Here is a 21,497-nt window from a genome sequence, read left to right on the forward strand (position 1 = left end):
ACTCTAAGACTGAAGCATTTGCTATAAATGTCTCAAGTTCAGATCTCCACACCTTAAAACGACACTTCCCCTTTGTCTGGTCAACCGAACAGATAAAACATTTAGGGGTCATACTGTCACATGATGTCCCTACTATTATAAACTCTAACTTTCAACCCTTACTGCACAAATTCAAAGACTACTTTTCGCGTTGGGACTCACCAAATTTGTCTTGGTGGGGCAGAGTGGCTGCTATCAAAATGAATCTATTACCAAAATTGACTTAATTATTTTGATGTCTCCCTCTTCCTATTCCCAAAAGAATTATCTCACACTTTCAAAGATTGTGTAACAATTTCGTTTGGAAGCATAAATGCCCTAGAGTGGCAATGAGGAACATGTCCTACCCAGTATTAGCTGGGGGAGCAGCTGCTCCTAATATAGCGGCTTACCATGAAGCATCACGGTTGGCCCACATCTCAGCATGGGGCAAGACCCCTCCCGATAGTAGATGGGCGGAATTAGAACAGGCATCTTTGCCGCAGGGAGCTATCCTTCGGGACTTGATATGGATTCCAAGACATTCCAGAAAACCAGAGATAAATAGGAACATTATTGTAGCTTATAATTTGAAATTTTGGGATAGAATCCATCACAGAGATAGAATAGCACCGCATTCCTCCCCACTTCATCCTATCTCTGGCCTCTTGCATGCTATAATGGACGCACATCCCGTAGAATGGGAAGCTTTAGGGATCAGGTCAATAGGAGATCTTTTTACTGATTCGGGTCTACTTACAGCCACCCAATTTCAACTTCGGTATCCCTCTGATGAACTTTGAATTCTTCAGACTGAGAAATTTTTTAAGATCTTGGGGGTTCACCTCTGACCCTCTGAGGCCCCAAACCTTGTGGGAAAAATGTTGGCAGACCAAGACTCTTACTCCAAGGGTATTCTCCTATGCCTACACTGCAATCATACAAGTGCCTTTGTATAATAAATCCTTCTATATAAGACATTGGGAAAAAGCTTTGCTCTTTGAAGCTCCGGAACAATCCTGGAGATCTGCGACTCTACTCACTAAATGTGCTATCCATGGCATTACGTATTTTGAACTTTACTTCAAGATTCTGACACAATGGCATTATACTCCCCTACGCCTTTTCCAGATATCTAAAACAAACTCCCCCTTATGTTGGAGGGAGTGTGGTAAAGTGGGTTCTCCCATTCATATGTGGTGGGAATGCCCAAAGATCCAAAGACTTTGGAACAGGGCACTATACTATTGTACTAAAATAGGAATGACGGAAACTAACCGCCCAGCTGTAGCACTGTTCCATTTATTCTCCAATAAGATACCCAGACATTTAAAATTCTTATGTATATACAGGCAGTCCCCAGGTTACGAACAAGATAGGTTCTGTAGGTTTGTTCTTAAGTTGAATTTGTATGTAAGTTGGAGCAGGCACTTTTTTTAGGTGAAACTCTAGCCAAACATTTTTTTGTTTGTTTTGGATAGCATAGGATAAAGTTTGTTTGGCTATCTGTGCCCCTGTTCAGAAAATTTCACATCACTTTCTGTCCTTGTGACAATTGGATTTTCAGTATTTTGGATTACCCTGGAAAGGATTGTCGATAAAGCTCTATTTTCTCTGTTTGTAAGTACGAGTTGTACTTAAGTCGGATGTCTGTAACCCGGGGACTGCCTGTATATATATATATTCATGGCTGTTAAATTAAGTATTGCCAGGGCCTGGCTCCAGTCTAAGGGCCCAAGATGGAGTCAAGTCAGGTCCATTATGGTACATCTTGAAACAATGGAATGTGCATTGTTTGCAGCCAACAATATCATCACGCTACACTGTATGTGCTGGGAGACTTGGAGGCAGTGCCTGGAGGGCGGGGTTGAGAGCTTCTAGTGGGTCTCCTGGGGATGTATAGACCTGGAATTAATTGAGATATTTATCTGTATGTGGATAAAACCTGTGCCCCTCCCCTTTCTCCCCCCCTTCCCCCCTCCCCTTTTTTTCCCTTTTTTTTTTTTTCTCCCTGTACGTGAAGGCAAGGATATATTTAATTTATAAAATGAAAGTATGCACCCAGCATTAGACTGACTTTTATTAGCTGGTCGCCAATGAACTCAAATCATTATTATCATTTATCATCTACCATCCACCATCTATCATTCATAATTTTTTCAAAACTTGTAAAAGCTCTATGTACGAAACAAAGGTGCTGGACGTGTCTGTCTTTATCTTTCCTTAAAGGTTTATTATCATTGTTCACCTTGATGTGCATGTTAATATAAGACATTAATGGTAGTTAACTACTGAAGAAACGTTGTACGACAAACAAATCACAAAAAAAAAAAAAAAAAGAAAAAACTGTGAGGTCTTCTCTTGACTTGGGACTTTTAATATGATATACCAAGGATTATTGTCAATTTGAATTTGACTTTATTTTGTGTCTTTTTACAGCTTTATTCAAATTGTGAAGCTATGTTTTTCATGATTGTATATCATAACATCATAAACCTCAATAAAAATCATATCAAAAAATAAAAATATCACATGTTGTGCCATAAGTATCACCTGTTCCTTTGTTAGTTTTGTCAGCCAATAAGAAATTCTGTGCCAAAATCTTTTCAATTTGGGACAGTCCCATAGTAAATGAGTCCAGTCTGGAGTTTTATATCTACACTTGGTGCAAATGTTTTTTGCCCCTGGTACCCATTTAGAGCGAAGACCCGGGAGTGATGTAAAATTGATCTAAACATTTCATGTGTGATTCCCTCAAATTTGCAGAAATTGTGCTAGTGTGTGCCTTTCTAAAACTTGCATTGAGAAGATCAGTATCTACCGTTAGGTCTCTATGGTGTGACCAATTTGATAAAATCTTCTGCATAGCAGATTCCTCAAAGTGTCGGAGGATAAGATCATATGTGTATGAAATTTTATCGGACCTTTGTTTTGCTAACGTGCAGAGCTTATCAAGATTGGTGGGTTCTTTGATTAACAGTCTATCTGATATCAACTTGTAATGTCTATACTGAAAGTATGCAAACCTATGCAAATTTGGGAGACTGTACAGATTTTGCAATTCCTGAAAAGATGCAATTTCTAGAGTTAGTGGATTGAAGAGTTGGTTAAACTTAGTGAGTTGTTATTGTTGCCATGTTTTGAATACTTCTGGTGTGTAGCCAGGTAGGAAATGTAAATTGCGTTGAATCTGTAAATATTTGCTCGCTGAGTTCTTCTCCACCCACAGACTACAAGTATTGGACCATGCCCTCAAGGGATCTTTAAACAGTATGAGTTTGTATGTATGGGGATAGTGAGTTAAAATCTGCATGAGGTAGAAATGTCAGATGTATTGGTTTGATAAGGCAGGTCTCCCAAGTCAGGAATAGTGAAATGATTATTTCCCTCAAGCCAGTCTAAGGCTTTTTTAGACAAGGCAGCCCAGTTGTACCACAGGATGTTTGGGAGGCGAAGCCCACCCCTGCACAATGGCATGGACAAGTACGTTTTGCCTATCCTATGTTTTTTCCCTTGTCATATATGAAATGTCCAAGAGAGGCCTGTAGTGAGTCAGTGTCTTGTTGAGTAAGAAGAAGGGTTAACATCTGTAATGGCTAGAGAAGCTTGGGCAAAGTGACCATTTTAAAAAGGTGGACCCTGCCAGAAAGGGAGAGGGGAAGTTTTGCAGAGCTCGATAACATATGTTTGATATTTGCAGCAGTTCCACTAAGATTAAGATGATATAATTTAGCAGTTTTATATAAGCAATTAATAAAAAAAAGAATCTAAAATATGTTTAAGGGAAATAGCAGAGAATTGGGACAAAGAGATAGATATACATATAATGGAAGATATGATCCTCAATTGTACCATAATCATAAAGTATACAACCCTGGATATGGGATTAAGGGAATGCAACATGAGACTTATTCACTCTGACTATATAACCCCCACAAGAAGGGCAAAATGGGATAAAAGTATTAATCCAACATGCATTAAATGCAGTAAAATAACACCTGATATAATACACTACATATGGTCTTGCCCAAAAATTCAGCAATTCTGGTGCCAGGTATCCTCATTACTATCAAAGATAACGAGGCTAAAACTACAGTTGCAATTGAGTAATATGTTTTTCGATCTACCGAGAGAAGTTACAAAAAAAGAGAAAAGACTCATTATAATTATTTTATTGGCTAAAAAGCTTATATTTAAACTATTGTTAGAAAGAAAACAAAAAAAGCTCGCGATTAGAACATTGAAGGGAAATATATGGCACCAGATAAACATAGAAAAAATGGATGCATTATTTGATATTAATAACAGAACTGAAGTCTTCTTGGAAAAATTGTCTTTATATATATAAAATCCTTGCCTGAAGCTTATCAAAAAGAAATTCTGAATGCTTTAAAAATACAGAATATTTTATAGAATTACAAATTTTGGTAGACTGGAGCAATATTAGTTAAACTATCCTGACATCTTGCATTAGATCTAAGGATAGAAAGTTAAACCCTCTCATAATACATAAGTTTAAACTCCTTCGGAAACTAATGTGAATAATGTATTTAAATTCATAAAGGGATTTCACACTGTCATATGTAATGGAATGTAAATCTGTAATAAGTAAGAAATGTATTTGTACTTTCATGTATTAACTTTGTTCAATTATGAATAAAGCTTTAAAATAATAATAAAAAAAAGGTGGAGCCTGCCAGAAAGGGAGAAAGGAAGTTTTGCCCAGCTCGATAACATATGTTTGATATTTGCAACAGTTCCACTAAGATTAAGATGATATAACTTGGAGGGGTTTACATGTAATTGAATACCTAAACATGTAAAAAGAACATCAGTAATTTTAAGTCCTGTATCTGTCAATGTGGTGTTATGTGAATTTTGCAAACAGGTAACTTCAGATTTATCAATGTTGATCTTATAGCCCGAAAAGGTGCCAAATTGTTGATTATATCAAAAAGTGGTTGTAGATCAGTGTTGGGGTTACCCACAAATAATAACAAGTCATCCGCGTACAACGACAAATGCTGTTTGTGACCAAAAATATCAAGACCTTCAGAGTGTTGCCTAATATAAGATGCCAAAGGCTTTATAGCTAGGTCAAATAACAGAGGGGAGAGGGGGCAACCCTGTCTAGTGCCCCTCTGCAGTTCAAATGAAGGGGAAAGCCCTCCATTGACTATTTGAGAAGCTGTAGGGGCATGGTACAATCTTAGAAGGAAATTGGGAGAAAGGTTTTACAGGCTGTGGTGCCCTCTGATTAGGGTCTGCCTTTTCTTTACCCCTCCCATTATCATTCAGTGTCCTCTAGAGCTTGGGTATAGTTTTCCCAACAGTAACAAATTATGCTATGGACTCTCTTCATATTAAGAAGGAAAACATAAATTATCCTTACCTGATAATTTAATTTCCTTCTGTATGAGAAGAATCCACGGCCCCCGCCCGTATTCTCTGATGGGCGGACCAAAATAGTTTTTCTCTTCCAGCACCATTTATACCCTGATATTTCTCCTACTGTTCCTTGTTCCCTTGGCAGAATGACTGGGATATGAGGGAAGTAGGGGGAGTATTTGAGCCTTTGGCTGGGGTGTCTTTGCCTCCTCCTGGTGGCCAGGTTCAGTATTTCCCAACAGTAAGGAATGATGCAGTGGACTCTCCTCATACAGAAGGAAATGAAATGATCAGGTAAGCATAATTTATGTTTTCCATCACTAAAAAAAATAATATAATGCTTTACCTGAGATATTTTAGTACACACAACAGAAACATCTCTTACATTTAAATAAACAGTTTGTTTTCTCCTTACTTATCCATTTGATAATTGCACCCTGAGGGGGAGGCAGGAACTCTGTATTCATGTGGCACTAGAGGGGACAATAGACATCTATATGAGAACAAAAGTCCAGGTGTGACCCTCTCATTGTCTCCCAACTGACAAGTTGTATACATGTGAGTCACACAGAGAAAGGTGACACTCCCACATTAGTATAAATATCTGTGTAACACTCAGTGATATCACAGGAGGAACCAGAGAGACTTCATACTTACAGAGCTTCTGCTAAACAGTAATGTGCAAACCCTGACATAAATCTTTATTAACAGCCTCACACTGTTGTGTTTTATATAATGATGAGAAAATAATTGTTCTGTATTTTGTTATGATAAAGATAAAATATTTCACTTCATATAAGAAACTGAGTTTAAATTAAAAAAAAAACTCAACAAGAGATGTTCAGGATCCCTGGGCGTTGGAGATCATATCTCAGGGATATCTTCTGGACTTCAAAGCTTCTCCTCCACAAGGGAGATTTCATCTTTCAAGGTTATCATCAAAGCAGATAAAGAAAGAGGCATTCCTAAGCTGTGTGCAAGACCTCCTAGTAATGGGAGTGATCCACCCAGTTCCGCGGACGGAACAAGGACAGGGATTTTATTCAAATCTGTTTGTGGTTCCCAAGAAAGAGGGAACCTTCAGACCAATCTTGGATCTAAAGATCTTAAACAAATTCCTCAGAGTTCCATCATTCAAAATGGAAACTATTCGGACCATCCTACCCATGATCCAAGAGGGTCAGTACATGACCACAGTGGACTTAAAGGATGCCTACCTTCACATACAGATTCACAAAGATCATCATCGGTTCCTAAGGTTTGCCTTTCTAGACAGGCATTACCAATTTGTAGCTCTTCCCTTCGGGTTGGCCACTGCCCCGAGAATTTTTACAAAGGTTCTGGGCTCACTTCTGGCGGTTCTAAGACCGCGAGGCATAGCGGTGGCTCCGTATCTAGACGACATCCTGATACAGGCGTCAAGCTTTCAAATTGCCAAGTCTCATACAGAGATAGTTCTGGCATTTCTGAGGTCGCATGGGTGGAAAGTGAACGTGGAAAAGAGTTCTCTATCACCACTCACAAGAGTCTCCTTCCTAGGGACTCTGATAGATTCTGTAGAGATGAAAATTTACCTGACGGAGTCCAGGTTATCAAAACTTCTAAATGCTTGCCGTGTCCTTCATTCCATTCCACGCCCGTCAGTGGCTCAGTGCATGGAAGTAATCGGACATAGTGCCATTTGCGCTCCTGCATCTCAGACCGCTGCAATTTATGCATGCTAAGTCAGTGGAATGGGGATTACTCAGATTTGTCCCCTCTACTAAATCTGGATCAAGAGACCAGAGATTCTCTTCTCTGGTGGCTTTCTCGGGTCCATCTGTCCAAGGGTATGACCTTTCGCAGGCCAGATTGGACGATTGTAACAACAGATGCCAGCCTTCTAGGTTGGGGCGCAGTCTGGAACTCCCTGAAGGCTCAGGGATTGTGGACTCAGGAGGAGAAACTCCTCCCAATAAATATTCTGGAGTTAAGAGCAATATTCAATGCTCTTCTAGCTTGGCCTCAGTTAGCAACACTGAGGTTCATCAGATTTCAGTCGGACAACATCACGACTGTGGCTTACATCAACCATCAAGGGGGAACCAGGAGTTCCCTAGAGATGTTAGAAGTCTCAAAGATAATTTGCTGGGCAGAGTCTCACTCTTGCCACCTGTCAGCGATCCACATCCCAGGCGTAGAGAACTGGGAGGCGGATTTTCTAAGTCGTCAGACTTTTCATCCGGGGGAGTGGGAACTCCATCCGGAGGTGTTTGCTCAACTGGTCCATCGTTGGGGCAAACCAGAACTGGATCTGATGGCTTCTCGCCAGAATGCCAAGCTTCCTTGTTACGGATCCAGGTCCAGGGACCCGGGAGCAACGCTGATAGATGCTCTAGCAGCTCCTTGGTTCTTCAACCTGGCCTATGGCCTAGATTTAGAGTTTGGCGGTAGCCGTGAAAACCAGCGTTAGAGGCTCCTAACGCTGGTTTTAGGCTACCTCCGGTATTTGGAGTCACTCAAAAAAGGGTCTAACGCTCACTTTTCAGCCGCGACTTTTCCATACCGCAGATCCCCTTACGTAAATTGTGTATCCTATCTTTTCAATGGGATTTTTCTAACTCCGGTATTTAGAGTCGTATCTGAAGTGAGCGTTAGAAATCTAACGACAAAACTCCAGCCGCAGAAAAAAAGTCAGTTAAGAGCTTTCTGGGCTAACGCCGGTTTATAAAGCTCTTAACTACTGTGCTCTAAAGTACACTAACACCCATAAACTACCTATGTACCCCTAAACCGAGGTCCCCCCACATCGCCGCAACTCGATTAAATTTTTTTAACCCCTAATCTGCCGACCGCCACCTACGTTATCCTTATGTACCCCTAATCTGCTGCCCCTAACACCGCCGACCCCTATATTATATTTATTAACCCCTAACCTGCCCTCCCTAACATCGCCGACACCTAACTTCAATTATTAACCCCTAATCTGCCGACCGAATCTCGCCGCTATTCTAGTAAATGTATTAACCCCTAAAGCTAAGTCTAACCCTAACACTAACACCCCCCTAACTTAAATATAATTTTAATCTAACGAAATTAATTAACTCTTATTAAATAAATTATTCCTATTTAAAGCTAAATACTTACCTGTAAAATAAATCCTAATATAACTACAACATAAATTATAATTATATTATAGCTATTTTAGGATTAATATTTATTTTACAGGTAACTTTGTATTTATTTTAACCAGGTACAATAGCTATTAAATAGTTAAGAACTATTTAATATCTAAAATAGTTAAAATAATTACAAATTTACCTGTAAAATAAATCCTAACCTAAGTTACAATTAAACCTAACACTACACTATCAATAAATTAATTAAATAAAATACCTACAATTACCTACAATTAAACCTAACACTACACTATCAATAAATAAATTAAATACAATACCTACAAATAACTACAATGAAATAAACTAACTAAGTTACAAAAAATAAAAAAATATTTACAAACATCAGAAAAATCTTACAACAATTTTAAACTAATTACACCTACTCTAAGCCCCCTAATAAAATAACAAAGCCCCCCAAAATAAAAAAAATGCCCTACCCTATTCTAAATTACTAAAGTTCAAAGCTCTTTTACCTTACCAGCCCTGAACAGGGCCCTTTGCGGGGCATGCCCCAAGAAGTTCAGCTCTTTTGCCTGTAAAAAAAAACATACAATACCCCCCCCAACATTACAATACCCCCCCCAATAGAATGCGAGCTCAATCTGATTGGCTGATTGGATCAGCCAATCGGATTGAACTTGATTCTGATTGGCTGATTCCATCAGCCAATCAGAATATTCCTACCTTAATTCCGATTGGCTGATAGAATCCTATCAGCCAATCGGAATTCGAGGGACGCCATCTTGGATGACGTCCCTTAAAGGAACCGTCATTCTTCAGTTGGACGTCGCCGGATGAAGATGGGTCCGCGGTGGAGGTCTTCAGGATGGAGCCGGTCCTCATCGGATGAAGATAGAAGATGCCGCTTGGAAGATGATGGTTGCCGGTCCGGATCTACTCTTCTTCCCGGATAGGATGAAGACTTTGGACCCTCTTCTGGACTTCTTCAGTGGATGTCTAGCCCCCACTTGGGTTGGATGAAGATATCGGAGCCAGGACGGATCGGTGTGATACCCGGTGAGGTGAAGACAAGGTAGGATGATCTTCAGGGGCTTAGTGTTAGGTTTATTTAAGGGGGGTTTGGGTTAGATTAGGGGTATGTGGGTGGTGGGTTGTAATGTTGGGGGGGGTTTGTATGTTTTTTTTACAGGCAAAAGAGCTGAACTTCTTGGGGCATGCCCCGCAAAGGGCCCTGTTCAGGGCTGGTAAGGTAAAAGAGCTTTGAACTTTAGTAATTTAGAATAGGGTAGGGCATTTTTTTATTTTGGGGGGCTTTGTTATTTTATTAGGGGGCTTAGAGTAGGTGTAATTAGTTTAAAATTGTTGTAAGATTTTTCTGATGTTTGTAAATATTTTTTTATTTTTTGTAACTTAGTTCTTTTTTATTTTTTGTACTTTAGTTAGTTTATTTCATTGTAGTTATTTGTAGGTATTGTATTTAATTAATTTATTGATAGTGTAGTGTTAGGTTTAATTGTAGGTATTTTATTTAATTAATTTATTGATAGTGTAGTGTTAGGTTTAATTGTAACTTAGGTTAGGATTTATTTTACAGGTAATTTTGTTATTATTTTAACTAGGTAACTATTAAATAGTTCTTAACTATTTAATAGCTATTGTACCTGGTTAAAATAATTACAAAGTTACCTGTAAAATAAATATTAATCCTAAAATAGCTTTAATATAATTTATATTGTAGCTATATTCGGATTTATTTTACAGGTAAGTATTTAGCTTTAAATAGGAATAATTTATTTAATAAGAGATAATTAATTTCGTTAGATGTAAATTATATTTAACTTAGGGGGGTGTTAGTGTTAGGTTTAGACTTAGCTTTAGGGGTTAATACATTTATTAGAATAGCGGTGAGCTCCAGTCGGCAGATTAGGGGTTAATAATTGAAGTTAGGTGTCGGCGATGTTAGGGAGGGCAGATTAGGGGTTAATACTATTTATTATAGGGTTAGTGAGGCGGATTAGGGGTTAATAACTTTATTATAGTAGCGCTCAGGTCCGCTCGGCAGATTAGGGGTTAATAAGTGTAGGCAGGTGGAGGCGACGTTGTGGGGGGCAGATTAGGGGTTAATAAATATAATATAGGGGTTGGCGATGTTAGGGCAGCAGATTAGGGGTACATAGGGATAATGTAAGTAGCGGGCGGTTTACGGAGCGGCAGATTAGGGGTTAATAATAATATGCAGGTGTCAGCGATAGCGGGGGCGGCAGATTAGGGGTTAATAAGTGTAAGGCTAGGGGTGTTTAGACTCGGGGTACATGTTAGGGTGTTAGGTGCAGACGTAGGAAGTGTTTCCGCATAGCAAACAATGGGGCTGCGTTAGGAGCTGAACGCGGCTTTTTTGCAGGTGTTAGGTTTTTTTTCAGCTCAAACAGCCCCATTGTTTTCTATGGGGGAATCTTGCACGAGCACGTTTTTGAGGCTGGCCGCGTCTGTAAGCAACTCTGGTATCGAGAGTTGAAGCTGCGTTAAATATGCTCTACGCTCCTTTTTTGGAGCCTAACGCAGCCTTTATGTGGACTCTCAATACCAGAGTTATTTTTATGGTGCGGCCAGAAAAAAGCCGGCGTTAGCTTTTCGGGTCGTTACCGACAAAACTCTAAATCTAGCCGTATGTGTTTCCACCGTTTCCTCTGTTTCCTCGACTGATTGCCAAAATCAAACAGGAGAGAGCATCGGTGATTCTGATAGTGCCTGCGTGGCCACGCAGGACCTGGTATGCAGACCTAGTGGACATGTCATCTCTTCCACCATGAACTCTGCCTCTGAGGCAGGACCTTCTAATACAAGGTCCTTTCAATCGTCCAAATCTACTTTCTCTGAGACTGACTGCATGGAGATTGAACGCTTGATTCTATCAAGGCGTGGCTTCTCCGAGTCAGTCATTGATACCTTAATACAGGCTCGGAAGCCTGTCACCAGGAAAATCTACCATAAGATATGGCGTAAATATCTTTATTGGTGTGAATCCAAGAGTTACTCATGGAGTAAGGTTAGGATTCCTAGGATAATGTCCTTTCTCCAAGAGGGTTTGGACAAAGGCTTATCAGCTAGTTATTTAAAAGGACAGATCTCTGCTCTGTCTATTCTTTTGCACAAGCGTCTGGCAGAAGTTCCAGACGTCCAGGCATTTTGTCAGGCTTTGGTTAGGATTAAGCCTGTGTTTAAAACTGTTGCTCCCCCGTGGAGCTTAAACTTGGTTCTTAAAGTTCTTCAGGGAGTTCCGTTTGAACCCCTTCATTCCATTGATATTAAACTTTTATCTTGGAAAGTTCTGTTTTTGATGGCTATTTCCTCGGCTCGAAGAGTCTCTGAGTTATCTGCCTTACATTGTGATTCTCCTTATCTGATTTTTCATTCAGACAAGGTAGTTCTGCGTACCAAACCTGGGTTTTTACCTAAGGTGGTCACTAACAGGAATATCAATCAAGAGATTGTTGTTCCATCATTGTGTCCTAATCCTTCTTCAAAGAAGGAACGTCTTTTGCATAATCTGGACGTAGTCCGTGCCTTGAAGTTTTACTTACAGGCTACTAAAGATTTTCGTCAAACATCTGCCCTGTTTGTCGTTTACTCTGGACAGAGGAGAGGTCAAAAAGCTTCGGCAACCTCTCTCTCCTTTTGGCTTCGGAGCATAATACGCTTAGCCTATGAGACTGCTGGACAGCAGCCCCCTGAAAGGATTACAGCTCATTCTACTAGAGCTGTGGCTTCCACCTGGGCCTTTAAAAATGAGGCCTCTGTTGAACAGATTTGCAAGGCTGCGACTTGGTCTTCGCTTCACACCTTTTCAAAATTTTACAAATTTGACACTTTTGCTTCTTCGGAGGCTGTTTTTGGGAGAAAAGTTCTACAGGCAGTGGTTCCTTCCGTTTAAGTTCCTGCCTTGTCCCTCCCATCATCCGTGTACTTTAGCTTTGGTATTGGTATCCCACAAGTAATGGATGATCCGTGGACTGGATACACTTAACAAGAGAAAACATAATTTATGCTTACCTGATAAATTTATTTCTCTTGTAGTGTATCCAGTCCACGGCCCGCCCTGTCCTTTTAAGGCAGGTCTAAATTTTAATTAAACTACAGTCACCACTGCACCCTATGGTTTCTCCTTTCTCGTCTTGTTTCGGTCGAATGACTGGATATGGCAGTGAGGGGAGGAGCTATATAGCAGCTCTGCTGTGGGTGATCCTCTTGCAACTTCCTGTTGGGAAGGAGAATATCCCACAAGTAATGGATGATCCGTGGACTGGATACACTACAAGAGAAATAAATTTATCAGGTAAGCATAAATTATGTTTTTCTACCATTATGTTGTGTAGATCTGGGAAGATTCATATATAAGGGTAATTATAAAACCCACAGAGCTAACTGTACTAAATGCTTGTGCTGAATCAATAGCACATATGTAATAACCTAAACAGCTGATCTGTATCACATGAATTGTTATGTGTGCCTTTTATTATAACATATGTACAGTTAATAAGAACCATTATTTACTATTATCCCTTTAAATAATTGAATATACTTTTTACAGACACGGCCAGAGCACTGAGAGATATCAGGTATTGATGTAACTGGAGTGAATAAGGGAACCTTCTTCCTGAGCACAGACATTGGAGCCGGTTATCAGCATGAACTCATATGTGTTAGGTGAGTTAAATAGATATTATGCTGAATTTAATTACTGGGGAAATAGAACAGATCACTCATTAAACAAATATAAACTATTATATTTATATCTGCATCTTTAAGAACATTTGTGTCAGTGATATTATAAAAAAGGAGCAACCCCCCTTGGCCTGAGGAGGAGGGTAAAAAATAATACCCCCCTCTGTCCTTTTAGACAGACCATGTCTAACAACTGCCTAACACCACTCCCTGACCTGGTTTATTACTCAGAACACCTGCAACTCTACTCTCCCCTGCCCTGACCTCGCTCATGGAACACCCATAACTACAATTATGCCTACCATTTTCCCATGTGTAGAACACCCATAACTCCCCCAGTGTTCCCCACCCCAGAACCACCACTGATTAGTGTGCTTATTTTACAGTGAGTATTATTAAACTAATAATGTTTTTGGATGTTTATATAAATAGAACAACCACAGCCGAAAGCTAAGAAGTATCATAAGATCACTGCTTCTTACCCTCTCAAAACATCTCACACTGATTATTAGTCTGTTATGAGTAAGGCATCATGTTCTCACCCAAGTGGTTAAGCATGAGCCGGGCAGGGCTGTATGTGCAGTTTCTTGTGCAATGTTAAATGAGGATGGTGGATGCCACCTCTTGCCCAGAATACAGATGTACTTGTTCCCTGGCTGAGAACATTATCCACACGCACCTTTGTTTAATGCTGCCATTTAACTTGTTTTCATCAGTAATCAGTAATTTAGGTTACAATGATGAAGTAATGTTTACATTCTATGTTATGCTTTTTTAATTTGTGATTTACAGGTAAATTTAAAAATACAAAACAGAAGACATTTTTGAGTATAAAAAAATGTTTTTAAATTGAGATGGATTATATTATAAAGAATAAACATACTTATTTTTCTTTATTCCATTTCTTTTTATGTAGACAAACACGTCAATAGTTCATATCTATCCTTCTCTACAGGAAGTATCAGAATGATACCGCAAACTCCAATAGTCTTAGACACCAATGACTATTCACATACATTGGGGAAATCACAGCAGATATTTAAAGAAGATGGCGAGTTGTCAGGAACTGGGCAGCAATCATTATGTACAGAGAGTAATTTAGTCATCAAACAAGAGAACAAAATTTATGACTTATCTAGTGAAATTATTATCACAGAGGATAAACCACACATATGTATTGAGTTTTCAAAACATATTAAAGAAGGTACAAGTCTACAGTCTAGCCAAATGATTCATACAAATGAGAAACCTTTCAAATCTACAGAATGTGAAAAAAGCTTTAGATGGAAGTCTCATCTACTAGAACACTACAAAAATCACACAGTTGAGAAACCACACACATGTACTGAGTGCGGCAAATGTTTTACACGAAAGAGTGAGCTGAAAAGGCATGAAAGGATTCACACAGGAGAAAAGCCTTTCACATGTACAGAGTGTGGAAAAGGTTTTACAGAAAATAGTAAACTGAAAAGGCATGAAAGGAGTCACACAGGAGAAAAGCCTTTCACATGTACAGAGTGTGGAAAAAGTTTTAAACAAAAGAGTAATCTGAAATCTCATGAAAAGATTCACACAGGAGAAAAGCCTTTCACATGTACAGATTGTGGAAAAAGTTTTACACAAAGGAGTGCTCTGAAATATCATGAAAGGAGTCACACAGGAGAAAAGCCTTTCACATGTACAGATTGTGGAAAAAGTTTTACACAAAGGAGTGCTCTGAAATATCATGAAAGGAGTCACACAGGGGAAAAGCCTTTCACATGTACAGAGTGTGGAAAAAGATTTACACTAAAGAGTGATCTGAAAAATCATGAAAGGATTCACACAGGAGAAAAGCCTTTCACATGTACAGAGTGTGGAAAAAGTTTTGCACATATAAATAATCTGAAAAATCATGAAAGAATTCACACAGGAGAAAAGCCTTTCACATGTACAGAGTGTGGAAAAAGTTTTATACGAATGAATAATCTGAAAACTCATAAAAAGATTCACACTGGAGAAAAGCCTTTCACATGTACAGAGTGTGGAAAAGGTTTTACAGAAAAGAGTGAACTGAAAAGGCATGAAAGGATTCACACAGGAGAAAAGCCTTTCACATGTACAGAGTGTGGAAAAAGTTTTACACAAAAGAGTGCTCTGAAAAGTCATGAAATGATTCACACTGGAGAAAAGCCTTTCGCATGTACAGAGTGTGGGAAATGTTTTACACAAAAGAGGGAACTGAAAAGGCATGAAAGGATTCACACAGGAGAATAGCTTTTCACATGTACAGAGTGTGGAAAACGTTTTACACATACGAGTAATCTTAAAACTCATGAAAGGACTCACAAGGGAAGAAACCTTTCACATGTTTAGAAAGTAGAAAAAGGGTTTTATTGAAATCCGGTATCACAAAACACCAAATATTTACACACAAACTTTATATACACAGTATACAAACCTTTTTACAATTATCCTAAAGAGGACAAACTCTCTAGATAGAAGCATCAAAAAGGATTGTATTGTAAATAATACAATATAAATCCCAGTTTAAAAAGCCCCAGATTTTAAGTGCTCCGGTGCACCTCAATTTTTATCATATAAATGTGATAAAATCCAAACACCACACAGGAATATTCAAATCTGTCCTCATACTGACCAGTTTACACAACCATTCACCACCAAAGGACCCCCAGTGTTGTTTATTAATATGCCAGTGTTAGTAGTTGTACGTTTGATTTAAATAGGTGAGGAAATAATTACATTTATGTCTTTATAGGAATAGAGTGTTAGAAAATTATATAACCAAGAACAGTAGTCTCAAATGATTGACATCTGGGAGATATATTTAATGTGCACATCATGTGGATAAACCTTTTCTTATAGCAATAGATGCTTAGCATTATACATGTTATATACCAGAGGAATTAATGAGGGAAATTGATTTTATTTAATGAGACACAATATCCGTAACCAGTACATACGTGATCATAATCAGTTTCATTTAAATGGCTACTATAACCTACATGTATACTGGGTATGTAATATGTGTGTCATGTTCTGTAACTTGATATTATGTCTGTTAGTAGAGATGTCGCAAATTGTTCGCCGGTGAATAGTTCCCAGCGAACATAGCATGTTCGCGTTCGCTGCGGTGGGCGAACATATGCAATGTTCGATCCGCCCCCTATTCGTCATCATTGAGTAATACTTTGACCCTGTACCTCACAGTCACCAGGCACATTCCAGCCAATCAGCAGCAGACCCTCCCTCCCAGACCCTCCTACCTCCTGGACAGCATCCATTTTAGATTCATTTGGAAGCTGCATTCTTAGTGAGAGGAGGGACAGTGTAGCTGCTGCTGATTTAATAGGGAAATCTATAGCTAGGCTAGTGTATTCAGTGTCCACTACAGTCCTGAAGGACTCATCTGATCTCTGCTGTAAGGACAGCACCCCAAAAAACCCTTTTTAGGGCTGCTTTTTTTCCCTGTGTAATCTAATTGCAGTTGCCTGCCTGCCAGCATGTGTGTCAGGCTCCCAGCGTATACTGTGCCCACTTGCTCAGTGCCACCACTCATATCTGGTGCAACAGTAGTGTAAATTAAAAAAAAAAAAAAACTTTTTTGACTGTGAAACATCAGTCTGCTTGTGTAATCTAATTGCAGTTGCCTGCCTGCCAGCGTGTGTGCCAGGCTCACAGCGTATACTGTGCCCACTTGCTCAGTGCCACCACTCATATCTGGTGTAACAGTAGTGTAAATTAAAAAAAAAAAAACTTTTTTGACTGTGAAACATCAGTGTGCTTGTGTAATCTAATTGCAGTTGCCTGCCTGCCAGAGTGTGTGTCAGGCTCACAGCGTATACTGTGCCCATTTTCCCAGTGCCACCACTCATATCTGGTGTAACAGTAGTGTAAATTTAAAAAAAAAAAACTTTTTTGACTGTGAAACATCAGTCTGCTAGTGTAATCTAATTGCAGTTGCCTGCCTGTCAGGGTGTGTGTCAGGCTCACAGCGTATACTGTGCCCACTTGCTCAGTGCCACCACTCGTATCTGGTGTAACAGTAATGTAAATTCACAGTCAAAAAAGTTTGTTTTTTTTAAAACATCAGCGTGCTTTTGTAATCTAATTGCAGTTGCCTGCCTGCCAGCGTGTGTGTCAGGCTCACAGCGTATACTGTGCCCACTTGCCCAGTGCCACCACTAATATCTTGTTTAATAGTAGTGTGTGTACATTTAAAAAAAATGACAGGCAGAGGCAGTCCACCCCGCAGGTGCCATCGTGGTCATGCTGCTGTGATTCCCTTTGGCCCTAGAATAATGCCCAGAGGCCACGTACCATGAACTCGAAAAGTTCTGAGGACATAGTTGACTGGCTAACACAGGACACCCAATCTTCTACAGCTTCCGCTCGGAACCTTGACGCACCATCCTCCTCCAGCTTAGCTTCGGGCACCTCTCAAGTTACCACTCGCCCGCCTGTCGCCGCCACCACCAACACTAGCACCACAGCCGCTTCACTTGATCTGTCAGAGGAGTTATTTACACATCAGTTGGAAGAAATGAGTGATTCGCAACCATCATTGACAGAGGATGTAGATAACCGTGATATGTCTCAGTCAGGCAGCATTACAGACATGGACGTACGGTGTGCTGATGATGATGTTGTACCCGCTGCTGCTTCCTTTGTTGAGTTGTCAGATACAAGTGAAGCGGTTGATGATGACGATGCGTCCGTGGATGTCACGTGGGTGCCCGCTAGAAGAGAAGAACAACAGGGGGAAAGTTCAGATGGGGAGACAGAGAGGAGGAAGAGGAGACGAGTTGGAAGCAGGGGTAGGTCATCGCAAGGAGCTAGTGGCACAGTCAGACAGCATGCATCGGCACCCGGGGTCAGCCAGACAGCATGCCAATCAACGCATGCTGTTGCCACCACCAGAATGCCGTCATCGCAGAGCTCAGCAGTGTGGCATTTTTTGTGTGTCTGCCTTTGACAACAGCGATGCCATTTGCAACCAGTGCCAAAAGAAACTGAGTCGTGGGAAGTGCAACACCCACCTAGGTACAACTGCTTTGCGAAGGCACATGATCGCACATCACAAACGCCTATGGGATCAACACATGAGTACAAGCAGCACACAAACTCAAAGCCGCCATCCTCCTCCTGGTTCAGCATCTTCAGCCACGTCAACCACTGCTGTCCTCCTTGCCCCCTCTCAACCATCCGCCACTCCGTGTCTCGCCTTGAGCAGTTCCTGCTCATCAGCCCACAGTCAGGTGTCTGTCAAGGACATGTTTGAGCGTAAGAAGCCAATGTCACAAAGTCACCCCCTTGCCCGGCGTCTGACAGCTGGCTTGTCTGAACTCTTAGCCCGCCAGCTTTTACCATACAAGCTGGTGGAGTCTGAGGCATTCCAAAAAATTGTAGCTATTGGGACACCGCAGTGGAAGGTACCCGGACGAAATTTCTTTGCACAAAATGCAATCCCCAACCTGTACTCGATTGAGCGAAAGGAAGTAATGGCATGTCTGGCACACAGTGTTGGGGCAAGGGTCCATCTGACCACTGATACCTGGTCTGCAAAGCATGGTCAGGGCAGGTATATCACCTACACTGCGCATTGGGTAAAACTGCTGACGGCTGCCAAGCATGGAATGCATGGCTCTGCAGAGGAGTTGGTGACACCGCCACGACTTGCAGGCCTGCTGCCACCTCCTCTACTCCATCCTCTTCCATAACCTCCTCGGCTGAGTCCTCTTCTGCTGCTGCGTCTTGCTCCACATCAACGGCACCCCCCCAGCTCCCCAGGTACTATTCCACATCCAGGATACGGCAGTGTCACGCCATCTTGGGGTTGACTTGCCTGAAAGCAGAGAGTCACACCGGACCAGCACTCCTGTCCGCCCTGAACGCACAGGTGGATCAGTGGCTGACTCCGCACCAACTGGAGATCGGCAAAGTGGTTTCTGACAACGGAAGTAATTTGGTGGCGGCATTGAAATTGGGCAAGTTGACACATGTGTGTAATCTGATCGTACAACGCTTTGTGCATAAGTACCCAGGCTTACAGGATGTCCTGAAGCAGGCCAGGAAGGTGTGTGGCCATTTCAGGCGTTCCTACATGGCCATGGCGCACTTTTCAGATATCCAGCGGCGAAACAACATGCCAGTGAGGCGCTTGATTTGCGACAGCCCGACACGTTGGAATTCAACACTCCTAATGTTCGACCACCTGATCCAACAAGAAAAAGCCATTAACGAGTATTTGTATGACCGCGATGTTAGGACAGCCTCTGCGGAGCTGGGATTTTTTTTGCCACGTTACTGGACGCTTGTGCGCAATGCCTGTAGGCTCATGCTTCCTTTTGAGGAGGTGACAAACCTAGTCAGTCGCACCGAAGGCACCATCAGCGACATCATACCATTTGTTTTCTTCCTGGAGCTTGCCCTGCGAAGAGTGCTGGATCTAGCCGTAGATGAGCATGAAGAGGAAGAGTTGTGGTCACTATCACCACCAGAAACGGCCTTATCAGCATCGCTTGCTGGACCAGCGGCAACGCTGGAAGAGGATTGTGAGGAAGAGGAGTCAGAGGAGGAATGTGGCTTTGAGGAGGAGGAGGAAGACCAAGCACAACAGGCATCCCAGGGTGCTTGTTGTCACCTATCTGGTACCCGTGGTGTTGTACGTGGCTGGGGGAAGAAGATACCTTCAGTGAGATCACTGAGGACGAGGAACAGGACATGAGTAGTTCGGCATCCAACCTTGTGCAAATGGGGTCTTTCATGCTGTCGTGCCTGTTGAGGGACCCTCGTATAAAAAAGCTGAAGGAGAATTACCTGTACTGGGTGTCCACACTACTAGACCCCCGGTATAAGCATAAAGTGCCTGAAATGTTACCGAATTACCGCAAGTCGGAGAGGATGCAGCAGTTCCAAAATAAATTAAAAAGTATGCTTTACACAGCGTATAAGGGTGATGTCACAGCACAACGTGAATCTAACAGGGGAAGAGGTGAAAGTAATCCACCGACTCCCACGACCACGCCGGCAAGGACAGGATGCTTTACAGACTTGTTGTTGATGGAGGACATGCAGAGCTTTTTAAGTCCTATGCATCGCCACAGCCCTTTGAGGTCCACCCTCAGAGAACGACTCGACCGACAGGTAGCAGAATACCTCGCGTTAACTGCAGATCTCGACACTCTGAGGAGCTATGAACCCCTAGACTACTGGGTGTGCAGGCTTGACCTGTGGCCTGAGCTATCCCAATTTGCGATAGAACTTCTGGCCTGCCCCGCTTCAAGTGTCCTGTCAGAAAGGACCTTCAGTGCAGCAGGAGGTATTGTCACTGAGAAGAGAAGTCGCCTAGGTCAAAAAAGTCTAGATTACCTCACCTTTATTAAGATGAATGAGGGATGGATCCCGAAGGGACTGACATTGGGTGATACATTCGAGTAAAAAAGGCCTGATGAGATGAGCTGCCTTGGGCTAAAAATGGTCCACACGCTGCTGTATTTTATCTTCGAATGTCGGATGACTTGCGTGACTTATCCGCCACCAACTAGGGTTCAAGCCGCAATGTTTTAGGGCACTTTCTGCCTGGGAAACAAACATCAATTTTTCTGGCCGCTGCTACAGCAGCGGCTGCAACAATACCTAATTTTTCAGGCATGTGTACATGCCAAATTTTTCTGGACTCTGGTGCTGCACTGTGGCTTCAAAAACCAAACCAAAAAAAAGGCACGTAACAGGGATTAAACTGATCGGAATAGTACTACTTAACACACCACTTATATCTGGTGGCACAGTAGATTGCACGCACAGTGCCCCAAATTTGAAGTACGAGGACCGACCAAGCATCTTTTTCCATCTCCCGGTTCCTAAAATCCATGCCATATACACGTCCCCTGATAGGGGACGTAACAGGGATTAAACTGATCAGAATAGTACTACTTAACACACCACTCATATCTGGTGGCACAGTAGATTGCATGCACAGTGCCCCAAATTTGAAGTAGGAGGACCGACCAAGCATCTTTTTCCATCTGCCGGTTCCTAAAATCCATGCCATATACACGTCCCCTGATAGGGGACGTAACAGGGATTAAACTGATAGGAATAGTACTACTTAACACACCTTATAATAATGCAGAGAGAGGCAACGCAGAGAGAGGAGTCTGAAGAAGAGGAGTCAGAGGAGGAAGGGGGCTTTGAGGAGGTGGAAGACCAAACACAGCAGGCGTCCCAGGGGACTTGTCACCTTTCGGG

At 41.5% G+C, this 21,497-nt stretch overlaps 1 pseudogene; it reads left to right on the top strand.

The window, feature by feature from the left end:
* Nucleotides 1-21,497, top strand: part of LOC128661261 (zinc finger protein 208-like) — a 1,066,060-nt pseudogene that overhangs the window by 264,137 nt on the left and 780,426 nt on the right.

Source organism: Bombina bombina, chromosome 5, assembly GCF_027579735.1.
Source record: "Bombina bombina isolate aBomBom1 chromosome 5, aBomBom1.pri, whole genome shotgun sequence".
NCBI lineage: Eukaryota > Metazoa > Chordata > Amphibia > Anura > Bombinatoridae > Bombina > Bombina bombina.